The sequence below is a fragment of the Hyperoodon ampullatus genome, assembly GCF_949752795.1.
Source record: "Hyperoodon ampullatus genome assembly, chromosome: 10".
NCBI classification, from domain to species: Eukaryota; Metazoa; Chordata; class Mammalia; order Artiodactyla; family Ziphiidae; genus Hyperoodon; species Hyperoodon ampullatus.
Window position 1 is genome coordinate 73674185 of NC_136923.1, and position 23597 is coordinate 73697781.

General features: G+C 37.3%; 1 long non-coding RNA gene across 1 annotated transcript in view; it reads right to left on the minus strand.

The window, feature by feature from the left end:
• Positions 1-3583: 3583 nt before the first annotated feature.
• The window catches only part of LOC307059800, a 36952-nt gene continuing 16938 nt past the window's right edge, over positions 3584-23597 (minus strand). The window contains exons 2-3 of the long non-coding RNA XR_013811140.1: positions 6215-6288; positions 3584-4137 (exon numbers count right to left, since the gene is read on the minus strand). This is a non-coding gene — a long non-coding RNA (uncharacterized lncRNA). The remainder of the gene's footprint in view (positions 4138-6214; positions 6289-23597) is intronic.

Sequence of the window (23597 nt, forward strand, 5' to 3'; positions counted from 1 at the left end):
AATTGAAAGATACACAACCACAAGTTAGAAGGGGTAAGAGGATGCAGTGACATTTCTTGAGATGCCAGGAAGATGATGTGCTGTTTGTGGCCCAGGGCGGGCAGCATAAGTGTGCTTTAGAGACTTGGCCAAGCATGCTGTCCAGAAAATATACTTCTCCCACCAGTTCTTGGAATCCTTATAGCAGGAATAAAGTCCTTCCACAATAGTGTTAAAACAACTTCAGGAGACATGTGGTCCCCGAACCAGCAACATCAGCATCACCTGGGAACTTGTCAGAAATGCAAATTATCAAGCCTGATCCTAGACTTAACTGAATCAGAAACTCTGGGGGTTGGGCCCAGCAGTCTGTGTTTTAATAAGCCTTCCAGGTGATCCTGATGCACAGTAAAGTTTAAGAACCACCATCTACGACTGGGAGCGTATCTTGTTCATTGTTGAGTTCTCTGTCTCAGCACCTGGTGCCTAGAAGGTCGTGAAGAATCTGCTAAATCAAGAATACAAATACCCCTTAAAGATGCATCACTTTTAAAAATTATTTTTATTATGGTATTATTTCTCATCGAAATATGTAAAAGATATAATGAGTACCTAGTATATCCAGCACTATCTATAGCAAATTAAATCTTAACAGTTGGCCACATTTCCTTTAGATATATTTTTGGAGAAAAAAAACATTGCGGATACAACTGAGAGCTTTCTGTGTGTCCTCTTCCCAATCTCATTCTTTCTCCTTCTTCAGAAATAACCAAGATCATGAATAATTAATCATTCTTATACATGCTTTATGCTTTTACTGCATATTCATGTATCTATAAACAGTATATGGCATTGTTTTGCAGGTTTTTAAACTATTTAAATGGTGTCACACTCTACATACCCTGCAATTAGCTTTTCTTCATTGTTTTTGAGATTTATCATTGTGCAGACACAAAGCTGTGATTCATCATTGTAATTGCTGTATAATATTCCCTTGCATGAATACACAATGATATATGAATCTGATCTTCCATTAATGGCATTTAAATGTTTCCAGCTGATTTAGTTTTTCACTATTAAAAGTAATGCCGCCACAAACATATATATCTTCAGGTCCAAACAAATAGTTTTCCTCTAAGGTATAGACTTAAGAGTCAATTTCCTGTGATGTAGGATTAAGAGCATTTCCAATCTTAATAGATAAAATCAAATTGCTCCCCAAAGTGGCTGTACCAATTTCCCCACTCTTTTCCAACATTTGGTATTCTTGGAGTTTTAGACTTTTGCCAACCTGATGAGTATGAAATATCAATAGTATCTCATTTTTATTATAAATTTCTCACTACCTTAATTTCTGGTAAGGCTGAGCACCTTTTTATATGCTCATAAGCCATTTGGATTTAAGAGACGTACAATTAACACATATTCACACGGAAGTATAAATCGCTAACATATCTCTACTTCTGAAAGTGATTTTTGATAGGGAGAAAGACTGAGAGGGAAGAATAAGTGGGAAAATCCCTGTGGGGATGGGAGGAGATGGAGTGGGGAGAAGGTAGAGGTATCATTTGCCTTCCTCAATGTCCTTTCAGGGCTGGTCCTGGCCAATTGTCGCATCAGCTGTGTTCCCTTCCCCTAAGAGCTGGAATCTCTGGGAGAGGCTGAAGGAAAGTGGAAGTTGTAGTAAAATCTTCACGGAGGAAGGCCTTTTCTGGTCCTGAGTTTTTCAGGCTTCTTGGATTCAAGACTAGTTAATCCAGTGGTTGTCAATGAGAGAAAAACATCCCTACTAGGGATGTTGTGGAAATTTGGGGAGATTTTTGATTATCACAATGATCAGGCGTTACTGGCATTAGGAGATTGGGACCAGGGGTGCTATACCTCCTTCCATGTATGAGACAGTACTACCCACCAAACAATTTCTATGAATGCTCCACACAACTTTCAAAAGCCCATTTATATGGGTGGAAAACCTGTTCTAATGATCAAGACTAGCACCTAACTCTTTTCCACATAATCACAAAGTGTATTGTGGGTTTACACTGATTTTTCCAGGAATGTAAACTACTATTTAAACTGAGAGAAGATTCTAACTTTGTTTTGCTCAGCATTGACAACTTCATTATGTTTTCTATTATGGTTAGGCCTATGCATTTTATATAGTTTTATGATAAAGAGCTCTTCTTTTCTTTCCCATTTATATGTGAACATTATAATTATTTTAAAATTTTGTGTGTGGTATGATCATATTACCTATGAATTTCGTTTTGGTATAGAAAAAGGACATTACAAAATGTTTATTGGGAACCAGTGAACTAATAGTTCCTTGTTAAGGAAAGCTAGGCTAAGAGAGTAAAAAAAAACCCTAAGTTACCCCACGATGCCACAGTTGGTAACTGAGAGACCTAAAAGACCCTTGTAGGATGAATCTAAAGTGCTTCCAAAACCAGGGGAAAAAAACATTGGTCCAAATCTTTAAATGGGAAATTCTATCATAGAGGACCTTATAACTAAAAAGGAGGCATAGAGTGAGGCCTGTCCTGGGGTAGACTCAAGGAAAATAATTTCAGAGGATCAACTTATAAATAGGTCTTAAAAGAACAATCTTGTGCCACCAGGGCCTCTGCAGAAGGTTGTATAGCTGTGCCCTGGCTGAGGGGGCAAATGGAGTTGAATTCCACCCTGCATTCTGCTCACCAAGATGTGTGCCCAAATGAAGGGCCTACCTTTTAAAATTTTGCACAAAGGAGGTTATTCACACACGGCCCCATGTGCAACCACCACCATCTCTGCTGGTTCACACCAAAAAATCGGCTAGTTTTCATCTTCAGATCCAAACCATCATTGCTAGCAATATATTCTTTATAACAATATTCCACTGATCTAGAACAAAAGCAATTTAAAAGCCTCAGGCTGTTTGTTATAATAGAATTTTCCTCATGTGAAAAAGTAAGCATTGCTGTTGTATTATTAATGGAGTTTTATTGTTTTTTCACCAAGTTGACAGTTTTAAGATCATGTTGGTATGATTTATTCTACTAAATGATTAGAATACTTCTGTCACATTTCTATCTTCCTTTTCTAAATTGGAAATATTTGTATTCTTGCTTCAAAGTCCAACATTTAATGAGATTTGAACTTGTTTGCTTTGTGTTGAATGGGATTAACCCCCCACCAGAGCCCACTCTCAAGTCTTTGTGTTGGGGAGGCCCTAGTTATGTGGGCAAATGGATGGTTATTCTCAGCAATAAAAATGAGCAAATAACATGAAAGCACCCATACCTCAAAAAGCAGAAGAGTGACCTCTGTTTGACCTTGAGGTCTGTGCGCTGAAGAGAAAAGTTCCTTAAGAGACATAACAAGCTTCGAGCCAGAGAGAAAGAGAAGAAGATTGCTTACTTTCTGATTACTTTGTTTAAACCAACCTCCTTTCTAGTTTATAATCCTTTAGGGGAGCATATTAAGAAGGGGTGGTTTAAAGTCTGTTTAAAGTGGAGGAGAATCATGAAATAAACAATTAATATTTAGAAAAGGGACCCAGAACCCTGTATTTGTAGGAGTTTTTCGTCCCCCATTTAATGAATAATAGCCTTGGGCTGTGGTCTCCGGCGTCCCATGTATTTATTTTGATGACTGTTGTCATATATTCACTAGTTACACTCTTTGCATTATTTTGGACAATCCAAAAATTAGGAGAACTCATTAGAGTAAATAATGCGATCATTTCTACTGGCATGAGTTGTGTATAGAATACAGGAGTGTCAATTCCAGTAACAGGGAAGCAAATTCAGTAGTCACATTGTATCCTGGCCAAGTGGTCTTGGAACTTTTGCCTTGGGTAATTTTTTAAAAATCAGTCCTATTCCTTGCCTTTCAGCCAAAGACTCCATTACATTGCAGCTTAACATTTGGTCTCTGTTGCTCCTACCCGGAGGCTGTTCTGCATTGTCCAGCTTCTAGGCTTCTGCTCAGGTCAGTGCCTCCTGCTGGGATGACCTCCCCAGGCTTTTGTGCCTATTGAATCCTTCTTATCCTCAAAGGGGAGTTCAAATCCCAGTTCTTCCAAGAAGCAAACTGCCTTCACACCTGTTCTTCCTCCTCCAAATTTCGGCAACTCATTGCTTGGTCCTTCCCAATATATGTTCCCGCGTGCTGCAGCTAAGACCCAACACAGCCAAAAATAAATAAATAAATAATAAATACATCTTAAAAAAAAAAAATCACCAGCAGTGCCTGACACAGTACATGATAAATTCTGAACAGCTATTTGTTAAAACTTGAAAATATTTTCCTTCTGACTCATAACAGTTTTCATTGTCATTAATATTACAATTTCTCTCTTTAAAATCATGCCCATTTGTCTTATGCTCCAGTTTCAAAATCTGGTATTGTTAAAGTTGGTACTGCATAAAAAGTTTTTTATCCTTATAGATGAAGTCACTTAAGAAATAGAAGAGATAGCAGGAGAAAAAGGGAGGAGGCCATTATTAGATAACAGAGAGAAGGAGGAAAGTTTACCCTACGGTGCAGAGGAGCCCATATAAAAGATGTCTTTCATGGGTTTAATTTCATCTGGTTAATTTTGCTCCATTTCAGGCAAAGGAGAAACAAGGCATTTATATACCTGTACAATTCTCTGTAGCCCCGCCTTCTTTCATTTACTTGACCTTCGGATAATGACCTACTTGAATCAGCATCTGTGATCTATGATATGGACCCCAGTCACTTAGCAGGAAGTAGTGCTATAGAAGTTTTGAACCATGCTATCCAATGTATCGGTCAGAACCTGGTCAAGAAATCAAAGCCATTCCAGCTATTACAAGAAAGAAAAGATACTGTTTTTGAGAGTGTGGGATGATGACTTTTTCCCATCTTTCTACTGTCTTATGCCTTCCAAATTTTCCACAATGATCATGTACTACTTTCATAGTCTGAGAAAGTAGAACAAATTATATTTTAAAGACGATGCTTATTCCAAAGACTTAAGACGATCTTCCCATATTCTTGGAAGAGAAACATATTAAGCCACTGTCAGTGATTAAAATAATCGTCAAACTCTTCCTAGGGATCTGTAAGTTGACCTTTGACAAACCATTTAACTTTCCTTTGCAGCCCTTTGGCTGTCTGCAACATTGTCACACGTGTGCCTGTTCTTTCACGTAAATGTGGCTGGGATTAATGAGGTCACCATTTCTAAATGTTCTTCAAGATCCTTCCATGGAAAAGCATTTTGCAGGAACAAATGATTATTGCCCTATTATTATTTCCTTGAACATCGATGGCTGCCAACCTTGAATAAAATTTTATTTAGAAACACTCTTCCCTATGCCTTTCTCCTGAATATAATAATTCTTAGGAGTAAATGGCGGAAGAATTCTCTTCCAAAGCTATATAGAATATGTGACAAATCATAGCTTTGTCATTTTAAGGAAAAACAAGTTTAAACCCAAGTTTATAATTTTTCTTTCTGTTTACCATGCCCATGCTCTCATCAAACTTATGTACCTTGGGGGCAAAATGAAATGGGAAGCTTAAAATTTTTTTGTGCTCTTGAATTTTTTTTTTTTTTTCGGTACGCGGGCCTCTCACTGTCGTGGCCTCTCCCATTGTGGAGCACAGGCTCCGGACGCGCAGGCTCAGCGGCCATGGCTCACGGGCCCAGCCGCTCCGCGGCATGTGGGATCTTCCCAGACCGGGGCACAAACCCGTGTCCCCTGCATCGGCAGGCGGACTCTCAACCACTGCGCCACCAGGGAAGCCCTCTTGAATTTTAAATATGTAAAAAGCCAGAACTAGAAAAGGACCTTGAAAGTGTATCTGATTTTGCATTCTTCCTTCAGATAGATGAACAGGTAAACTATCAAAAACAAGTTTCAGTCCATTCCATTCATAGTCTCTAGGAATCAGGAAATACATTGTTATCCCAGATAGTCTTCTCCAGAATTTAAAAGTGAATATTATATTCATATTTGACCAGAATATCTACATCTCCAGCCCCACAACTGCCCTAGAAAGCTCCCTGAGTAGAACACCAGTACATGGAATCTTTTATTAGAAGCCCAATTACACATAGTGAAATGGTAGGCATTGTGGAAGGAGAATTTCACAGGGCCCATCTCTGTCTTGCTGTAATTTTTGATTGAACATGAACAGGCACAACTGCACACAAATGGTAGAGGTTTTTTATAAAAATCAAATCAATAGCTAAATGGACAAGGAGGTGTTCATGTCTTACCTAAGGAGCCTTCCTTCCACTGGCCAGGTAATGGATTCTGTCCAGGAAATTCATTTACAGAGGATAGCGACTTTCTGTAAAATAAGGGAATATTTTTTTCCAAATATTCTTCCAAAAGGGAGAAGGACTGATGAAAAATTGGGTTGAAATCCAATCTATTTGAAACCCATATATAAAATTTGGTCATTCATCCTCTTTATACCCAAATAATTATAACCATAATTATGATTCAAGCCCCTAGCAAACTCGTTGCTATAAATAACCACACGTATCCCCCAATGTGTTTGAGAAGCTTCTCCTTAGTCCACACGTCATGGCTCACCTTTCTCCTGGACCCAGCTCCTTCTGCTGACTGATATTGCTAACCATCTCCATCTAGGGGTTAGGGATTCCACTTTTAGTTGTAATTCTTTGCTCCAAGCCTGGGCACCAGCTCCTTCCTAACTTCTCCCAGCCACATTGAGACTGAGATGTAACATTAATAACACCTCCTGGAGGGAATTCCCTGGCAGTCCAGTGGCTAGGACCATTGCGCTTCTATTGCAGGGGGCACAGGTTCGATTCCTGGTTGGTGAACTAAGATCCTGCAAGCCACTTGACACAGCCAATAAATAAATAAATAAATAAATAAATAAATAAATAAATAAATAAATGTTTTTTAAAAAAATAACACCTACTGGAGGTTGAGAATAATAGGCAGGTGTACTACTCAAGAACAACTTATAATTACTTCCTAAGCCTAAGCAAGTCCATGGCCATTCTCCTGGCCTGCTCCAAGCAGCTCACACTCTACCATGGAAGTGGCCAAGTCTTTCCTTTCTATGAAGAATGGTTGCTCCCACCATCAATCACCATGTAAATAGGTTCATTTTCAGTCGGAATATAAATAATGGAAGAAGACCCTTAAATGAGAGAGAAAGAGGAAATTTCATTTTCCTCCTGGGGAACTAGAGACCAGTTTTTCCAGGACCTGGAAATGTGGAAAGACCTAGAATGCCAGCTATCTTAATACCAACCTGAGGAGAGGCCAAGTCACAAATAAGTTCAGGGTCAAGAGAAATGCAGGGAAACAGAGCTAGATATACTGGATTGGATCAATCTTAAACCTGTCCTACCTCTGGAAGTTCAGTGATGAGAGCCAATACGTTTCCTGACAATCCAAGTCAAACTGAATTAGGGTTATTTTTGATATTGGAAAGAAAAGGCACTCTGCTATATTTCCATATTCCTAAATAAGCTTCTACTGCCATTTCTTGGTTTATCAATGTTTGACATTATCTATTTAACCTGTCCTATGATAGATGAAAAACTCAGCTCATTTTCCAACACCTCCTCTACCTCCCCCTTTAGTTGCTCTATACCTTTATAACTATAAATAACATCCTAACACCTTTAGTTTTCGTTTCGTCAACTCTCTTTTTATAGAATTAAGATATTAGCTCCCCAACAAATCCACTCAGTAATTCTACACTTCACTTTGTATCTTCTGTCATCCACACTTGATTTTTGCATTATCAAGTTTATAACTAGGTCTCCTAAGCTTTACTGATAGGTTGGTTATGAACAACTAAAAATCAATTAAAATTCTTTGCTCTTGGCAATAAATGCATTATAATTACAGGGTCAGATACTGTTCAATAGTAGCATTGTCTATCTCCTCTCATTTTAACTCCTGGAAGTCTCTAAAAACTTGACCTGCTGTATAGCTGAGAAATACATATATATATATATATATATATATATATATATATATATATATATATATATATATATTTACATATATATACATTTGGGGAGAGACAGAGACAAAGACAGAGAGACAGACAGACAGACATTCAGATAGGTAGAGATGATGTGACTGTAAAAGAGCAAGTGTGGGCCTCCCTGGTGGCGCAGTGGTTGGGAGTCCGCCTGCCGATGCAGGGGATGCGGGTTCGTGCCCCGGTCTGGGAGGATCCCATATGCCGCGGAGCGGCTGGGCCCGTGAGCCATGGCTGCTGAGCCTGCGCATCCGGAGCCTGTGCTCCGCAACGGGAGAGGCCACAACAGTGAGAGGCCCGCATACCACAAAAACAAAAACAAAAAACAAACAAAAAAAAAAAACAAAAACAAAAAAAAAAAGAGCAAGTGTATGGTCTGCTTGGGAGTTATATTCTATACATAAATGAGAAAAATTTTACTATGGCATGAATATTTGGGGCATAAAATCCTTGTGAAAATTAAATACTCACATATGTAACATATATATATATACATCATTCACACACACCTGTGTAGAGTGAGAGAAAGAGGGCCAAAAAAACCCACCTCTTTACATTATTGTGACTATGAAAATATTGTTCATTACAGAAGCAGTGACCATTAGATTTCCTTTCTTACTGCTTTTTGTTTCTCCTGGAATTTCTATCTGCATTTATTTTATCCTATACTATTTATATTTTTTTATGAATAATGTAAGAAAATTTTCCACATCGCTATTTAAAGTTTTCCAATAGTTATCTTTTTCAAAACTTTCTCTATGCATTTGCATGTGTGTGTGTGTGTAAAGAGAGTTTTATTTTGTAGGTTTGTTTTATGTTTTATTACACTGTACACGTGGTTCTTTGACTTGTTTTTTTTTTTTTTTTTTGGCCTTGTGGCATGTGGGACCTTAGTTCCCCCACCAGGGATTGAACCCTGTGCCCCCTGTATTGGGAGAGTGGGGTCTTAACCACTGGACCACCAGGGAAGTCCCTTGATTTTGCTTTTGTAACTAACTTCTTTTAATTCTCACCTAAGAACTGGTATGGTTGTATCAGAGTTTTGTTTATTTGTTTGCTTTGTTTTTCAAAAATTGTTAGACCTCAGTTGTACAAATGGATTGACATGATTTGATTATTCATACACCTTAGTTACAGCCAATTTGCAGTTTTATTCCTTTACCCTCACTCTTCCCCCTTCACCATAGACATCTCTCAGATATTTAATGTGTGTCTTTCTAATCCACCTGCCATATTTTTCTTTGATAACATACAGCATTATTTTGTGAGCTTAGAAAAGACAGTCTCTTCAATAAGTGGTGCTGGGAAAACTGGACAGCTACATGTAAAAGAATGAAATTAGAACACTCCCTAACACCATACACAAAAATAAACTCAAAATGGATTAGAGACCTAAATGTTAAGCCTGCAAACTATAAAACATTTAGAGGAAAACATAGGAAGAACACTCTTTGACATAAATCACAGCAAGATCTTTTTTGATCCACCTCTTAGAGTAATGGAAATAAAAACAAAAATAAACAAATGGGACCTAAAAAAACTTAAAAGCTTTTGCACAGCAAAGGAAACCATAAACAAGACAAAAAGACAACCCACAGAATGGGAGAAAATATTTGCAAATGAAGCAATGGACTAAGGATTAATCTCCAAATTATACAAGCAGTTCATGGAGCTCAATATCAAAAAACAAACAACCCAATCAAAAAATGGGTGGAAGACCTAAATAGACATTTCTCCAAAGAGGACATACAGATGGCCAAGAAGCACATGAAAAGCTGTTCAACATCACTAATTATTAGAGAAATGCAAATCAAAAGTACAATGAGGTATCACCTCACACCAGTTAGAATGGGCATCATCAGAAAATCTACAAACAATAAATGCGGGAGAGAGTGTGGAGAAAAGGGAATCCTCTTGCACTGTTGGTGGCAATGTAAATTGATACAGCCACTATGGAGAACAGTATGGAGGTTCCTTAAAAAACTAAAAATAGAATTACCATATGATCCAGCAATCCCACTGCTGGGCATATACCCAGAGAAAACCATAATTCAAAAAGACACACGCACCCCATTGTTCATTGCAGCACTATTTACAATAGCTAGGTCATGGAAGCAACCTAAATGCCCATCGACAGATGAATGGATAAAGAAGATGTGGTACATATATACAATGGAATATTACTCAGCCATAAAAAGGAACAAAATTGAGTCATTTGTTGAGACGTGGATGGATCTAAAGACTGTCATACAGAGTGAAGTAAGTCAGAAAGAGAAAAACAAATATCGTATATTAACGCATGTATGTGGAACCTAGAATAATGGTACAGATGAACCGGTTTGCAGGGCAGAAGTTGAGACACAGATGTAGAGAACAAACGTATGGATACCAAGGGGGGAAAACCGCGGTGGGGTGGGGATGGTGGTGTGCTAAATTGGGCGATTGGGATTGACATGTATACATTGGAGTGTATAAAATTGATGACTAATAAGAACCTGCAGTATAAAAAAACAAACAAACAAAAAAGCAACTAATACTAAACTTTCTTTGGGTTATTTGTATGGAAATATGTTAATATAAATGTTTCAGACATTACATGAAATTTCTAAAACTCTTATATGTTCTCGTATAATGTTATAAGTCATAATTCTAGTTATTACTTTAAAATGTATATCTCAGAAACAAGTAAATTTCCTTGTCAATTGCATTATTATGAACTTTCATCAAATCTTTAACCGTGGTCATTTTTAAGTCTTTTGTCATTTACAGACAGTTCTGGGTGTACTCTGATGTTTTTGCAAAAATGTTCCTATAAAAGGGTTTCATCTTCAAGGAATGCATGGAAAAGACTGACGAGTACAGGTTTTTGGTAACTGAGTATACTGCTGAACTGAATGAATAAGCATTTTCAGAACTCTAATGGAAAACTGATGAATTCATAAAAGTGCTAACAAAAGATCAAGATGAAAAAAATTAATTACATGGGACTGAGTGAACTGATGAGGATGATTATAATTTTTGTGACTTTCTGTTTGAATTAAAAAAAAAATCCCACAAGGACTCAGAGGCAAAAAATATACAAATCAATTTTCACTGCAAAGTAAAGGAGCTGTTACAGTGGAGGATTACTGGACTGAATATCAACATTATGACATAGAAAAATATATATATATGTGTGTCATCTTGGGCATGTTACTTAACTTCTTGTCTCATATGTAAAATGGGATAGTAGTAGTAAAGTTGGGAAATTATGTGAGATAGTATATGTAATCTAGAGCACTTAGAATGGTATATGGTTCAACCAAAGACTATATATGTGTTTGCTTTCTTCATGGTATTTTATTGTGTATTTGCAATATAATTAATTTAGCTAGTTTCCCATTGGAAAAAACAAAATGGGTAATAATATGCATCTCCAACACTTGGGAGAAATAAGTAATACAGTAGCTGTAAAAGTACCTGGCACTTGGCCCAGCAGATATTTTTTCTCATTACATCTGTTTTTCTTAGCTTCTTGAGTTCTGCAACAAAGTACTGTGTTTCCTATAATTCATCATAGAATATTTATTGAATACTCAAAATACTACTGAATGAAAGAATCTATTCTATGTTAATACCAAAGACAAAAAATGTAAAAAAAATTATAACAAAAATGGCTTCTTTCTGCATGACTCTATGACTTGCTTTTATCATGCAAATTACATTTGCTATCCATCCACATTGATAAACATGTCTGTTTATTCCTTTTAACTGCTACATAGTAATCTATCATATGATTAGACCACATTTTATCCATTCCTCCATCATTATCATTTAAGTTCTTTTTGACTATTTGCTATCACAAATAGTGATGCAATAAACATTATTGTACATCTCCTTGTGCACATGTACAATCCATAGATCATTTAACAAATTAAAAAAAAATTATTATTATAGAATAATAATGTCTTAAATTTTTATTATTATAGAATCTCTTTGTCATAAGTGCATATATTCTTATAATGTATGCTGTGTAAGTAGCATGCTTACATAAAAGGGTATGCATTTTTAGAATTTTTATATCATTAAATTATCTCTAAAAAGATTATATCAATTTAGATTCCCAACTGAAATTAGGATATCAATTTTCTGCCTATTTGCCTTCACTTGATATAACCAGTATGAAATTCTTGACTACATCATAGTTAACAAATAGTTTCTCATTGTTAAGATTTGCAGGTCCCTGATTAACTGTAAAAGGGACATATCTTTTAATATTTTTATTGGGTTTTTGTTTTACTTCCTTATAGCCATTGACAATTTTTCTACTGAATTGCTTTTTTTTCTTGTTGACTGTCTGATTTGTGACAGTAATTTTTTGTTACTGTATATATGATGAAAATCTTTTCTTGTAGGCTCTTGCTTATTCTTTCACTTTGGTTTTGATGTTGAAGTAATCGAATTTATCAACTTTTCCTGCAAAGCTCTTTGTGCAAGCATGAGTATGTCTTGCTTTAGAGAATTTCTCTACCCCATGGTTTACAAATATTTGTTACAAATATATTTTCTTATATGAGTGTATGTGTGTTTGACTTAGAGGATCTTTCCTTTTCAGTAGTTATATATATATTTGTCTGTATTCTTATCTAACACTTTTGTAGCTTTGGTTTTTTTTTAATCCATCTGGAATTTAATTCTAAAAGTTGTATGTGGCAAGGATATATACTAAGTTCTTATATAGAGACAGATCTATTTCTATAGTCTCCATTCTGCCTCATTAACCTATTTATCTCTATGCCAAAACCACACCATTTTAATTGCTTTAGTATTATAAAATATTTTGATATTTCTTATGGCAAGTCCTAATATCTGTTTCTAGCAGTATGGTAGACCAGATAACCTTAACAGCTTCTTTCTGAAAGACAAGTAAAAATTCTGGACAAAATAGATCTGTTTTCACTTTTAAGAATAGGTTAGCAATACAGTTACAAAAAGTTACATAGGCCAAATGGGTGAAAGGAGAAATCCAAGTGCAATGCCAGGTGCCTTAAAGTCATCTTTTATGGCCTCAAGTTTCTATTTTGACATCCTCCCAGTGTCTAGAGCATGGAAGTCCTCCCAAAGTGAGGGAGATGGATAGGAGACCCATGCACAAAGCTAAAATACCAAAAGATGAGCTAGAAAAATCCAGCGTACAGAAAAGTACAGTAAGAAAACTTACCTGCTTCAATCTTGATGGTGGATGGGAGGGAAAGTAAAAATATCCTCTGAAAATATAGAACCACAGTTAGGCTTCACGTAGGTGCTTAAATTCACATGGCCCGGGACTTCCCTGGTGGTGCAGTGGATAAGAATCCTCCTGCCAATGCAGGGGACACGGCTTCGATCCCTGGTCTGGGAAGATCCCACATGCCCCGGAGCAACTAAGCCCGTGCGCCACAACTACTGAGCCTGTGCTCTAGAGCCCGCGTGCCACAACTACTGAAGCCCGTGCACCTAGAGCCCATGCTCCGCAACAAGAGAAACCACCACAATGAGAAGCCCACACACTGCGACGAAGAGTAGCCCCCGCTCACCACAACTAGAGAAACCCCGTGCGCAGCAACGAAGACCCAACACAGCCAAAAATAAATGAAATTAAATTAAAAAAAAAAATTCACAAGGCCCATGTTTTCTGAGAAATCTCGATCTGATTGTTTATTTCTTAATGGTTCCAGAACAAATATAACATTGATATCAAAACCTGGCAAAGATTGCACAAAGAAAGAAAATTACAGACCAGTCTCACTTATAAATATCAACATAAAAACATTAAATAAAATATTAGCAAGCAGAATCAAGGGGTACATTTAAAATAATGATCAAGTGTTGTTTATTCCATGAATGAAAAGATGGTTTAATATCAGTGATATTTCTATATTAATATATATGAGGAGAAAAATTATCTCAACTGATGCTAATAAGGATTTGCAAAAAAATAAAAAAACATTCTTGATTTTAAAAAACACCCCATGAAATATAAATGGATGATTTATTTAACATGATTTATTAAGCCAGAAATGAGAAACAATCTTAATGGAGAACAATGGAAGAACTCATGCTAAGGTAAGAAACAAGCTGAAGATGCTCCCTATCACCACTGCTATTTAATATTGTCCTGAAGATATTAAGAAATACAATTAGACAAGAGAAAGTGTAAGAATTGTAAGAGATGGTAAAACTGTCACTATTTTCAGAAGATATGATTATATATTTAAGAGAACCAACTGATAATCTACTACTAATAATAAGAGAATGCAGTAAATTGCAGGTTATAAAATTAATATACAGCAATGAATAGTTTTCTCATATAAAACAATACTAGTTTTAAAAATACAATGGAAAAGAAAAGCACATCTGCAACAGCAAATACAACAACAAATAGATAAAATACAAGAATAAACTTAGCAAGAAATATACATCTTTATGAGGAAAATTTCAAAATGCTACTGTGGGACACAAAAGTAGAACAGAACAATGGAAATATATGCCTTATTCTTGGCACAAAAATTCAACATGACAAAAAGTCTGTTCTCTCTGAGTCAATTTATAAATTTAACCTGATCTTAATAAAATTACCAACTGATTTTTTCCCAAGAAATAGATAAGTTTTTTCTAAATTCATTCCAAAAAATAAATAAGCAAGAGTAACCAAAAAAACTTGAAAAATGAAGAACAATGTGCTGGAGCTATCCCAAATGGATATTAAAACATGCTAACAGGTCCCAATAATTGTGCATGACTAAACAGGCTAAAGGAGGAGAATTTAAGTTGCAGAAATAGAGCCAAATACATACAAAAATTTAGTATATGAAAAGATGGTAACTCAAATCAGAGTGGCAAGAAAAAAGTTTCAAATAAATGTTGAGACAACCGAGTAGCCACCTGGAAAAAATAAAGTTGAAACTATTCCTCTCATCATGTACCAGGAAAAAGGCAACTATCTTTAAAATCTTGATGTTGAAAAATGAAACTATAAAAATATCAGAAGAAAACATGAGTAACTTCTTTACAAGCTAACTATGACTCAAAATGCAGAAGACACACACAAAAAATAGCAATTTTTACTACATAGAACTTTTTAAAGTACATGGAAAAATATGCCAAAGCAATGTTGAAAGACAAATGATAAATTGGGAAAGATATATTTGCAACCTGCATCTTAGACAAAGTGCTAATTATCCAAATATATGAAGAATTACAATAAATCAATACAAAAAAGACCAATAATGATCAGTCTTTTTAAAGAAAAATGAGCAAGGTACATGAACTGAAAGTTCATAGAAAAAGAGATACAAATGGCCCTTACGCATATAAAAAGAAAGTAAACTTTCTTCAAGTCATAATATGAAAAAAGCAAATTGAAACTAAACTGGGATAACTATTAAATTAGGAAAAACCCAAAAGTTAAGCAGCAGTTTCTGTTAGCAAGGCTTTGTGGAATCAGGTAATCTCAACCATTGCCAGTGGGAATGAAAAGTGACACAACCATAATAGGAAGCAATTGGCAATATTTCCCAAATTTGCAATACATTTACCCTTTGACCTGACATTTCCACTTCTGGAGATTTTATATGTTTCCTTCCACACTGACAAAATGATGCATGTACAGGATAATTCATCATTGCTTCATTGTCTACGGTAGAAAAAGATCAGAGACAACCAAATGCCCATCAATAAGGAACTTGTTAAATAAACTATGCTCTGTTCACAAACAAGAACACAATACTACTAAGGTCATAACACTTCTTTTGCAACACCATTAAATTAAAGTTCAGCAGTCCAATGTCACGTGGGTTAGACATATATTTAAATTTCCTCACACATTCTGATTTTGGAAATCTGACATCTTCTCTAAATAGTTGCATGTATATTTCAACTTTCACTTTCTCCAGTAACGATACATGAATCGCCTTCACACATACTAAGGGTAGCCCCTCTTTGCCCCCTGGAAGAAATTTAGTAACTGTCTCATATATACAATAGAGCTCATAGCCCAGGAATTCTGAATTCATGTGCTATGAAAATTAAATGAGAAAGCACATGTGAAAGCATTCCTTGGCACTTAGCAGGCTCACAACAAATAGATGTTGTGAGCTGGACATATCTCTACATATGGATGGCATCTAAGGTTCATTTTTTTTAAAAATGCAAATTAAATTACCAAATGCATTTGTTTTCAAAGGCATATATATATATTCACATATATATAATTATCTATATAGAGAGATATATCATTATCTACATATCTGTATATATAATTGGCCTGCCAGACTGTGAGTCTGTATTTCCATTTCTCAGGTGAGACAGCGTAAGCTCTAGGAAGCCAGCAGTGACTTACACTCTACACTCTGAGTCCTACCCTACCAGAGGGCTTTATGCTCCATGTGGCTTCTTTCTATACCCACGATGATGTTCATAGCTGGCCTTGGCGTATGGGAGTGAACCTCCAGGGCCCTTGGGGAAAATGAAGTTGTTCCCCCTCCCTCCTCCCATGTTACATATCACAGTTAGGCTCACTCAGCTCCGTTCCAACTCCCTTGTAATATACTTCACTAAGTACTTCAGATAAAAAAAGATAGACTATGTATTTCCTAGACTCCTTGACAGCGAGAGTTCTGAGTCCATCAAGGAAACACACCTGGGGATTTGGAAGGCAGAAATAAGGTACAGGCCACGCTTCTGCTGTTTTCTGTTATTTCTGTTGGCACACATGAAAATAGAGATGGGTTGGGTTCTTCTGTGACAGCAGTGGCAGGAGTCCCAGTGTCTGTTTCTTAGCTCTGTGGGTGTCAAGAGCAATGTGGTCCTAGCACTTCCTGATCCCCCAACTTACTAGTATTGACAGAAGTAACAGCTCCCTTTGTGGGCCACTTCCACCATCTTGTTCTAGGGGTTATTCTTGGAAGCTCAACCTAGGGCTCTTCTGATAACCCTTCAAACAATTTTGTAAGCATATAATTCCCTTATTAAAGGGTTGTTGAAATTAGCCAGAGTGGTTTCTGCTATTTGCAGATGGACCCTGATTGATAGACCCTATAACTGCCCCTGCCTCTCACACCCCCACCTTCCCCCAAGGCCGTGGGTGGAAAAGGTATTCCATTTGTTTGAGTGTTTTAATCCTATAAGCTTACAAAACATGGGAATATATAACCCACTGTAGGATATTCTCAACCAATTATAGGTCAGAACAATAAATGTAGAAAATTTCTCCCAGTAAAATATACTGAATGTGTGGAGAGAAAAGAAAGAGAAAGAAAGAGAGAAAGAGAGAAGGAAGGAAGGAAGGAAGGAGGAAAGAAAGAAAGAAAGGGAAAGAGGGGAAGGAAGGAAGGAAGGAAGGGGGAAACAAAGAAAGAAAGGGAAAGAGGGAAAGGGAGGAAGGAAGGAAAGAAGGAAGGAAGGGAGGGAGGAAGGGGAAAGGGAAAGAAAGAAAGAAAAAGAAAGAAAGAAAGAAGAAAAAGAAAGAAAGAAAGAAAGAGAAAGAAAAAGGAAGGAAGGAAGAAAGGAAGGAAAGAGGGAGGGAGGGAGGGTGGGAAGAAAGAGAGAGGAAAGAAAACAGGTATATAAGGCAGCTTTGGCGAGTTGACACTGAGCAGGGAGAACCAGATGCTGAACCAGAAGATAAATCTTGCCACCCTCACATTTTTACCCCACAGCTTCCCCTGATGATGATGAGTTTGGTTTTAGGGCAGAGTTGACCATCAGGAAAACCAAATAACTGAGAAAGCAGCTGGAGAAGTCACCCATCCCAACTGGCCTCCTTGCCCGGGTCTGCATTCATGATGCAAATTTTCCAAAATGCTCTGGTTAGCAAATAAAAAGCTGGTTGTGTGATCTAAAGAAAAATCCCTGATACTACGTTTGTACCCATCCCAAGTACTCTTTCAGGAGGAGATTTTTTTTTTATTTCAAAGTAAAATGTAGTTATTTTTATTTAAGGTAGTTCCCCATCTTGAACATATTTACATTTTTCCTTCCCTCATTTACAGCCTATTTCCTGAAAAATGTTGAGAAGATTTAAGAGTCTAATATTTTCCAAGGTCATCTCATGATTCATCAGTTTATTGTTTGTTAAAATATCAGCCTCAAGAAACTGGCTTAAATGGGAATGTTCATCTGGATTTTCTCTTCTGATTTACTTCATGGATGACATGAGAATTAATTAAAAGATTAAAAAGTCATCATTGCGCTGAGTCTCTTGAATAACAAAGAGGCCCTGCAAGAACCAAGTGAGGCTACAACAGGCACCCCTCGTCCTATAATATAGAACCATATATTAATAGAATTTGTAACCAGGAGGAGCCTTAGACCTGTCGCCTTATTTCACAGAGGAAGAAGCCAGGCCCTAGAAAAAGGAAATGACTAACTCAGGATCACACCCTCAGCCAGCAGCATAGCTAGGACTAGAGTTCAGGTCTCCTGAGAGTCACCCTCCAGTGCTCTCGCTCTTGCTTATTTTCAAGTGTATCCTTTTAGATCACTCTTCCCTTTCCTGTTCTGCAGCTGTTTCTACTTTAGTAGGAGTCAGACACCTTTCTGATTGTCCCTACTTAGGAGAAGTCAAAGGTCATTTAGGTAGTTGAGAATTTCCTTCTCATCTAGAGCTCCATAGAAGTCAGGACCCTCATCCCCATGGTGCCGAGGAGGAAGATAAAGTTCAGAGATGAAGTTGACTCGGCTGAGGCCACACAGCTAAGGCTCAGACTCAGGCCTCCTAACACCCAAGCCAACGTCCTTCCCAGCACATTATAATAGATGGTCTGGTACCTTCCATGTGCTTTTGTCTTAAGACGCAGATAGTAAGCAGAATTTGGTCTAATTAAAGGCCATCCAAGGGGGATTAATGAAGTACAAAAAGACCTTATTAAAAGGAGTTGTCCTCTACAAGGCAAGCCAATGGCAGTTATCCTTCCAAAATGAACATTAGAAAGATGTTCTTGTGTAATTTTCCAATCATTTAACTTCAAGATTTCTATCTATAGAGTACATGTGGGTCTGCATGTCCTTTTAAGATGGGCTGAATCAAGGATGACTTAGCAGAAAGCTGCTAAAGGTCAACAATCATGAGCTATTACCTTTCTTCATGTATAATTGTTTACCTAATGAAAGTAATATAAGCACATTACAGATCTTTGGAAAATTTAGGAAAGAAAAATATATTCCCATAATTCTACCATCCACCATGTTATTGTTATTATTTTGCATATTTCCTTTCTGTCTTTTTCCTAGAAGTGTTTTACATAGTTTTAAGTGGTCTTGCTCTCGTTTCTGTAGCATACTTACAACTTTGAATCCTGCTTTCCCCTCTGGCATTAGATCATAAATATTTTTCTTGTAATACATTGTCTTCATGAGCATCATGTTTAATGGCTGCAAAGCATTCTACCTCATGAGAAACCCATAAAGTGTCTTTGACCTTTTGCGAGGTCCATGAACATTATTCCAGGGAATTCCGGGGAATGTGGAACATTATTCCACAAAGTTGGCAATAGCATTTGTTTGAATTTCAAAAAGTAAAAAGTAGCTCAAGGGCTTCCCTGGTGGCGCAGTGGTTGAGAGTCCGCCTGCCGATTCAGGGGACACGGGTTCGTGCCCCGGGCCGGGAAGATCCCACATGCCGCGGAGTGGCTGGGCCCGTGAGCCATGGCCGCTCAGCCTGCGCGTCCGGAGCCTGTGCTCCGCAACGGGAGAGGCCACAACAGTGAGAGGCCTGCGTACCGCAAAAAAAAAAAAAAAAAAAAAATGTATATCACAAATTATGTTTTTTCTCTTGTATTTTAAAGTGTTTGTCACGTGTTAATAGGAAGTTAAATTTTGTCTTAGTAACATGGATATTAATGAAGGTTGCAGTGAATTAATCTTTATCATACAATTTTAATACTATTTTGTTAAAAATAAAATATTTTACGAAAAATTTAAAATATGTATCAATGAGTTAGTATTTATAAGCGCAATATTTAAAATATTCTTAAGTGCTTAAAACAATGCCTGGCACTTATTAAGCATCATATATGTTTGTTAAATAAAAATAATGCAAAAATTACGGAATGATTTTTAAAATACTATGAATTTTATGAGACTGTATATGAGTTGACAAGGGAGACTTGCAAAGTAAAAAAAGAAATCTATATATCTATATATATACGTGTGCAGGGAAAGGCAGATTTATGTAATGATTCCCCCATTGTTGGCTATTTGGGTTACTGTCAATGTCTTTTTTCAAAAAACTTGAAACGTAATTGACATACAATATTATATTAATTTCAGGTGTACAACATCGTGATTCAATATTTTTATACATTATGAAAAGGTCACCACGATAAGTCTAGTAACATCCGTCACCATACAGAGTTATTACAATATTAGTGACTATATCCCCTATGCTGTACTTATTTTTTTTATAGCTGGAAGTTTGCACCTCTCAATCCCCTTCCCCTATTTCACCTGTCCCCCAACACCCTCCTCTGTCTTGCTTTTATAAGGATTACTAAAAGGAACAGTTTTCAAGCATAAAGATGGTTTTGTAGTTTGTTGTTTTCTTCAGGTATATTCACAGAATTAGGGTTATTGGTCCAAATGTTAGGATAACATATATTACTTTCGATATGTGTCATTATTGCTAATCTTATCTGTGTGGAACTTAGCACAAGGAAAAATATAATGCCCCAATTCGTACAGACTCTTGTATCAACCTTATCTTTTTTGATCTTCATAATGACTCTATAGAGTAGAGGAGGTATTATCATTCCTATTTTCTAGATGAGTAAACTGAGACTTGAAGAGTTGAATCATTATGACTTGATATCTAGCTAGGAGGGGACAGTGATTTCGGCTGCAGAGACACCAAGCAGGAAAGACTGTCTTGTGTGATAAATTTCTTTCTCTTGGTAAGGGAGCCCACTTATTGTCAAATTGGATTTAGGGCCCACCCTAATTCAGCATGCCTTCATCTTATCTTGACTACATCTCCAAAGACCCTATTTCCAAATAAGGTCTGGGCAAACATGAATTTTGGGGGACTATTCAACCCAGTACACTTGGGTGGGAGGACACTGATAGTCTGCCCCTCACCACTTCCCATTTTGTGCTGTGCAGTAGTTAGCAGAGGTATGTGCTCCTAAACAGTGAAGGGAGACACTTGGTTCCAATAGGTAAGGCAGCATCTTGGGAGGCTCCGCATACTCAAAAGGCGAGATAATGGGCCCATCCCCATCTTCCTCCCCAATAGCTGCTGGAAGCGAGTTTCAATAAACAGCTCCCATAGTCAGGGTAATAGAGACTCTCAAAGGAAGAGATGTGTACAGAGACAAGAATTACTAATATATCATAAAAGGGAAGCCAAAATGCAACACAGGACAAATATCTAAGGAATAATTCTTTTTTTAAAATTTATTTTAGGGCTTCCCTGGTGGCGCAGTGGTTGAGAGTCCGCCTGCCAGTGCAGGGGACGCGGGCTCGTGCCCCGGTCTGGGAGGATCCCACGTGCTGTGGAGCGGCTGGGCCCGTGAGCCATGGCCGCTGAGCCTGCGCATCCGGAACCTGTGCTCCGCAACGGGAGAGGCCACAACAGTGAGAGGCCCGTGAACCACAAAAAAAAAAAAAAAAAAAAAAATTATTTTATTTATTTTTGGCTGCATTGGGTCTTTGTTGCTGTGCGTGAGCTTTCTCTAATTGTGGCAAGTGGGGGCTACTCTTCATTGCAGTGCGCAGGCTTCTCATTGCAGTGGCTTCTCTTGCTGCAGAGCACGGGCTCTAGGTGCATGGGCTTCAGTAGTTGTGGCTCGCGGGCTCTAGAGCACAGGCTCAGTAGTTGTGGCGGACGGGCTTAGTTGCTCCACTGCATGTAGGATCTTCCTGGGCCAGGGCTTGAATCCATGTCCCCTGCATTGGCAGGCAGATTCTCAACCACTGCGCCACCAGGGAAGCCCAATCTAAGGAACAGTTAATGGAACTCACAGAAGGTGATTTTAAGGGAAATATAATTAAAATCTTCACAGAGGTGAGAGATCATTGAATCCATGAGACAAAAAGGAAGTTATGAAAAGAACCAAGTAGAGGACTTCCCTGGTGGCGCAGTGGTTAAGAATCCGCCTGCCAATGCAGGGCACACGGGTTCAAGACCTAGCCTGGGAAGATCCCACATGCCACAGAGCAACTAAGCCCACTTGCCACAGTTACTGAAGCCCGTGCACCTGGAGCCCGTGCTCCGTAGCAAGAGAAGCCACCACAAGGAGAAGCTCACACACCACAACAAAGAGTAGCCCCCGCTCACCACAACTAGAGAAAGCCCACGCGCAGCAACAAAGACCCAATGCAGCCAAAATTAAATTAATTAATTAATTATTTTTAAAAAGTTTTTAAAAAAGAAGATAACTGTTTTTTTTAAAAAAAAAGAACCAAGTAGAGACCTTGGAAAAGAAAAGTATTCAGAAGAAGGGGAAATAGCAGAATGAGCTAGAAACAGTAGCTGAGGGATTCTCCCAGAATGTGGTACAAGAAGACAGACTGTATGAAGAAATATTTATAAACGTGGAGAAGAGCCAGAGTCTCCCAACCTATTTATACATGTTCTAGAAAAAATAAAAGACATAAATGATAAAGGGGAAGAATAATTCAAAATATAATAAAAGAAAATTTTCCAGAGCTGAATAGACACGAATCTTCAGATTGGGAACAGAGTAAGATGAATGAGAGATAACTACACATAAATAAATAGAGGGATAGGTAGATAAGTAAATAAATAAATTTTTTAAAAAAGAAGAAAGGAAGGACTACATCTAGATATACAGAGTGAAATTTTAGAACAATGGCAATAAAGAGAATTCCTAAAATCATCAAAAGATTTTAAAAAACATTTCTACAAATCAGAATTCTCACTGGAAACATGCTGGATACAAGTAGACAGAAGAAATATATCTTCAAAATTTTGAGAGAAAAATGGTTACAAATCTAGAATTCTATACTCAGCTATTATTCAAATGTGAATGTAAAATAAATATATTTATAGATATTCAAGGGTGCAGAACATTTGCCATCCACAAAGAATTAATAGAGAATGTACTTACCTAGAAAAAAAGGAAAACTAGTAATCCTAGAGAGATACATGAGCAGTATCTTATTAAAGAAATCAGTGAAACTTATCGTAAAATCCATATAAGTTAGGGTAACCACTTGAAGAAATAGCAGATACAAGTTCCAGATTTTAAGAACAATAAAATAGGACAAAGAAAAGTCAATCAATCTTACAAAAGACAAAAGGAAACAACAGAAATCCAGGCTAAGTAGAAAAGGCAAAATATGATGGGAGTTCAGATGTATCAATATCACTTTGAATGTGATTGGGCTCAGTTCATGGAAGAAAAGAGAATCTTATATTGGATTTTTAAAAATCTAGCTATTGCAAGAGACACATCTAAAACTCGTCTAGGGAATTCCCTGGTGGCCCAGTGGTTAGGACTCCCGTGCTTTCACTGCCGAAGGCCCAGGTTGGATACCTGGTTGGGGAACTAAGATCCCACAAGCCATGTGGGGAAAAAAATGATAAAAATCATCTAAGAAAGTTGAAAATAAAGTGATGGAAAAAGATATTCAAATAAAAATTA